This window comes from Podarcis cretensis (genome assembly GCF_951804945.1).
Source record: "Podarcis cretensis genome assembly, chromosome: 6".
Classification (NCBI taxonomy): domain Eukaryota; kingdom Metazoa; phylum Chordata; class Lepidosauria; order Squamata; family Lacertidae; genus Podarcis; species Podarcis cretensis.
Window position 1 is genome coordinate 22,768,674 of NC_137175.1, and position 5,038 is coordinate 22,773,711.

General features: G+C 43.1%; 1 long non-coding RNA gene across 1 annotated transcript; it reads right to left on the bottom strand.

Annotated features, from left to right (window-relative positions):
- Positions 1-956: 956 nt before the first annotated feature.
- On the bottom strand, positions 957-4,831 carry LOC307218079. The gene is made up of 2 exons (XR_013839744.1): positions 4,106-4,831; positions 957-1,172 (listed from the first exon to the last, which is right to left on the bottom strand). It is a non-coding gene; the product is annotated as an uncharacterized lncRNA (long non-coding RNA).
- Positions 4,832-5,038: the final 207 nt, after the last annotated feature.

Here is a 5,038-nt window from a genome sequence, read left to right on the forward strand (position 1 = left end):
ATTTGTTGCAAGTCGTTTGGTAAGGATTGGGCTGGTAGGGGATGCAATGCATGAAGCCTGGCGTCAGGGTTGTGCTTTTGGTTTTGGCAAGGGAAAGTAGGCACCTCCATACCACAGAATGGAGAGATACGCAAGCAAAATGCTGACCACACCTTGTCAAGTTTTTCTCACCAACAATGAGATACAGGACTCAGCTATACAGCAGCAAATGAAACGTTCTGAATGTGTTGTAATGTGCAATATACAATTGCAACACTAGATGGCATCTGTGACCTATAGCAAATTCAATGCATTTTTCAAAACGATTATAAAAAAGTGTTTTTAACATGTGTGCAGATTCCACCCTAGAAACCTGAAGAAATTTCAGAGCGAAAAGTTAGATAATTGAGAATTGCCACCCCATTTTAGCCAAGACAGTTTCTATCCTGTGAATTGTAAACACCACCAATCAAGAGTTCCTAAAAGGTTAAATGTTACATATAAAATATTTCTTCACAAATTTTAATGGCTACTATTCAGAAAGACACAGAGAGAATATAAATGAAACATGAATCTCATTTTTAAAGACTTCCTGAAAAGGAAGCAAGACATTATCAAAAAGAAAGATATGACTCTATTACACTTTTTTTTTGGGGGGGGGGGTTGCATAAAATATATAAAGGCCACAATCCTATCCTCATTTTCTTCCTTCTGAGAAGATTGCACTGTAAAAGTCATAGTAAGTTGAGAGTTGCTGAGGGGCTGTAGATGGGATTGATATAAACCAGTTCCTTCTCCAGTTCAATCTGTTTTGCTCTCCCACCCTGAATCTCAGGACTCTCCCCACTAATTAGTGCAGAATGGCAATTAGCGGGCAAGGTAAATTGCTACAGAGTCAGGGACATCCAGCAAGTATGAAGAGGTGGAATCCTGCAGTGCTGAGCTCCTGCCCACCTCCCATCATCATATTAATGCAATTTGTCAAAAGTTGTTTGTTTATTTTGCAATTCATGTTTTGAAAGAACCCCTGGAGCTCCTCAATCAGCACATACTTGAGGGCATCCTAAGTTTTCTGTTCAGAGAGTGCTTAGAAGCAGCTCCTCATCTTCGCAAAACCAGTGAGCAGGAAGTGGATGCAGAGAAGTGATTTGTCTCTCTCTCTCTCTCTCTCTGCCTCTTTCTCTCATATACTACTAGAATCTGGAGTTGTCCAATGAAGCTAAATGATGGGAGATTCAGGACAACAACAACAAAAAAACTTTTATCACAGAGAGAATATTCAGTAGGGACAAGGAGGGTGCTGTGGTCTAAACCACTGAGCCTCTTGAACTTGCCGATCGGAAGGTCAGCGGTTCAAATCCCCGCGATGGAGTGAGCTCCCGTTGCTCTGTCCCAGCTCCTGCCAACCTAGCAGTTCGAAAGCACACCAGTGCAAGTAGATAAATAGGTACCGCTGTGGTGGGAAGGTAAATGGCATTTCTGTGCGCTTTGGTTTCCGTCATGGTGTTCTGTTGCACCAGAAGCGGTTTAGTCATGCTGGCCACATGACCCAGAAAGCTGTCTGTGGACAAGCGCTGGCTCCCTTAGCCTGAAAGCGAGATGAGTGCCACAACCCCATAGCTGTCTTTGACTGGACTTAACCGTCCAGGGGTCCTTTACCTTTACCGTTTACATATTCAGTGGGATTTGCTTTCAAAAGCAACTTAATCTCTATTCATGTATTAATAGGGATAGTTTCCATCCCAGTTCTACCTGGGGGCGGGACTAAGTCTGTTTCCTCCCATTTCTACATGGATTTCAATGGGAAAGGGTTGGACCTTTGATGCCCTATATGGCTACCAATTCCTGCCTTATGGTTTCTAGCCACATTTGGTAAGTGGTGGTACGTAGTTCTATGACCTCTCTCATAGCCATAGTTCTCCACCTGCCACCATCCTGCTCCCTGCCAGAATTTATTCATTTTTTAAACTGCATTTCAAAATTTCAAATATTGGGGCCAGGATCACTCAAGCATGACATTTGAATTTTCTAGATTTGGGCTTTCGATCTGGGGGTGGAGTGCCTGCCACAAAACGGCCATTAATATAACCATGGTCCTGTGCACTTGACCACAAAGATAAATTGGCCGGTCAACAGGTGGGAACTGGATGAGATCCCAGCTGGAGCAAACTCCCAGGTTCAATGGGACTGAGGATATGGGCCAGGCAGTGAGGAAACTGATACCATCAGTTATTTAAAAGAAATGTTTATCTCAAGTAGACAGCACGAGGGATTTGCTACACTTCTCAGCCTCAGAAATAGATCAGATTATTAGGACAGCTGCTCCCAGAATTGCACTCCCCGTTCCAAATGCCTCCTTCTACATTCCAGCTGGCCGCAAGGACATGGCCCTTTTATAAGAATTGATTTGTCAGCTCAAGACGTTTGTGAGGGGCTTTACTTTATGTCTCAAGCACTCTCTCACACACACACAAAGTAAGGGCGGGGGACAACTTTGATTCAGTTCTCATTTAAAGGCGAATTTGCCTATCTGATGCTTCTTAAGACCATGTGCAAACTTGAAGCACGGCCATCTTTCAAAATGTGCACTTCTCTGAATTTTGCAGTGAAGTTCTCCAACCAAGTAATGTGTGCTAAAATAAAGGTATATTCTATGGGAAAGTGCTCATAAATAAATGTATTAGTGGAGATAACAGATAAAATGCATTGTATTAGGGGAAAATACTTGCAAAAATATTTATATTAGGTAAAATTGCATTAAAAAGTGTGTATTGGGAATAAAATATGCACTGGAATGCAGGCAAGATAGAGATGTGGAGAGCCAAAGTCTGCTCCAACTGTGGGAACTCTCCAACATGTCTGCTTTTCAAACTTTGCGCAGCTAACATGAGAAAGCAGGTGCTTGGTGTGGCGTTTGCTCCTAGGTGGGTCATAAGGAAAGGGTTAAATGAGTGTGAAGTAATTGGCCCGTGGAAACAGAGGGGAGGAGTTAGAGTGAGAGTTGGAGTTTTGTGGAAGTCAGTTGAGAGTGGGGTGTTGGAGAAGGAAGAGGGAGGATAAGTCTGTGGGTTGGTCGAGTTGTGTGGTGAGAGAGTGAGAGGAACTGTTAGGTGGAGTCAGATAGTTAGATGGGATAATCAGTTTGAAGTTGTTAGGAACGAATAGGACAGTTAAGGAACTAAGATTAAGAAACTGACAAGAAAAATTAACTGAAACCATAAGCTTGTTCATGCCTATAAAATAAACTTGATTATTTGTTAATGTTAACAACTGTCTGGACTTAGTGTGTACCCGTGAGAAACAGGTTGGTGGCAGCGAAGAAAGCAATCACAGTGGTGACACAGGGTCAATAGACCGTCAAACGTCCGGGGACCCTGTGTGGTCGCCACACTTGGACTCACAAGAGATGCCCAAGCAGTCTGTGTTGCGTATTATCTACATATATACTCCTTCAACCCATCGCCACCTCATGAAAGTTCAGCTTACTCATGTTGCTTTCTGCCCTCCAGAGGGTACAAAGGCCACTTATTAATTTTAGTCAGTTACCAACACTGTTGCCATTCCTTTCCATCCATTCTCCAAACTGCTCTGGGAGAAAGGTCACCACACTTAATCTGGCTTAAAGGATGGGGACTTGAGAGAGGGAGAGAGGGACTTGTGCTGAGCCACTTGGAAAGTTCATGAATGAAACCGAATAAACCTCTGCTCTCTCTCTCATCTCTTAACAAGCAAAAGGGAAACCCTGAGAGGCACAGACTTCTTCATTGCGCTCTTGTAGTGAAACAGAGGAGTTCTGGAGGCACATGTTGCTCGTGCATCTCACTACATGCGAGATCTGAACATCTCCACTTCAGTATTACACAAAACCACTTTTTAAAGAGGCAAACAGCTAGAAATCCTGGCAATCACTTGAAATGGTACTTAATGAATTGCAAGTAAATTCCACCTTCAATATACTCACTTATTGTTCTTAGGAACCACCCACATATAATACATCTGCTTTAAGAAACAGTTGTACATATTTAAACTGTGCACTTTCAGCTCCAACCTAACCATGTTTACTCCTGAGTAAACACAATTGATTTAAACTGGAATTACTTCAAAGCAAGCATAATTATAGGCTTACTTGCAGACGCCTGGTACTGTCCCCCAGAAGACCACTGGTTAGCATGCTATGATGGCTGGATGGTTGGCATCTCAAGGGTAAAGTAGCTGTCATCCTATGCCTTCCTTGGTGAGTAATTACCCTACATTAAGAAAATCCATGGTGTCATCTGTCTCCTTGACCCAGTCTTCCCTGCCAAAGCAGTTTTGAAGCAATGCCCACTGTGTTTTTTCCCCCTGCTCTCCGTTCTGTAAGTTAAATGCTCCCAATTTGCTCCATTTGCAGGAATCTAATGTGTTTTCATGCCCAGTCACTTGTGTGATTTGATGCCAGTCCTGCTCTGCTTTGCACCCACAATGCCAGGGCTCTTTTGACAAAGCCAGGTGCTTCTGCTGATACCCAGGTTTGCCTGCCTGAAAGCTCAGGGTGCCTAAGTAAAGTTCAACAACCCTTTAATCGAGATACAGATTTGGATCATGGATCCAGAAATTCCAAATCCATACAGACCTTCTGGTTAATCACGGGAGGCCCCCCTCCCTGGGATCATTTGAGATGCATTAGATGAGACCAGAAGTATCACATGTTTCTCTCACAACAACAATTCACAACAGGCAGAGGTTGAAGAAGTCTGCTCTTCATTTTCAGGTGCTATGCTGTGGTTAATGCTTAATGCATCATGCTTAATGACATCATCAGAGCCTGTCCCTGTGACATCATAGGGACCTGCCCCATGACATCACTGAGGTTTGTGGCCTAAAACCTCAGAGTCTGGGATACTCCTGACCTGACAATCCTATTCAGAAGTGCCCTCAGGCTTTTTAGTTTGCTTTTAATGTGAAACTAGCATTTTAGCCTCCTTCTCTGTTTAGTTTTCTTCTTGTCTTTGTATGTGGTGTTTGTAATAATTGGAATGATGTCCAAATACTCTGAGCAGACCCATCAAAATATATGGAT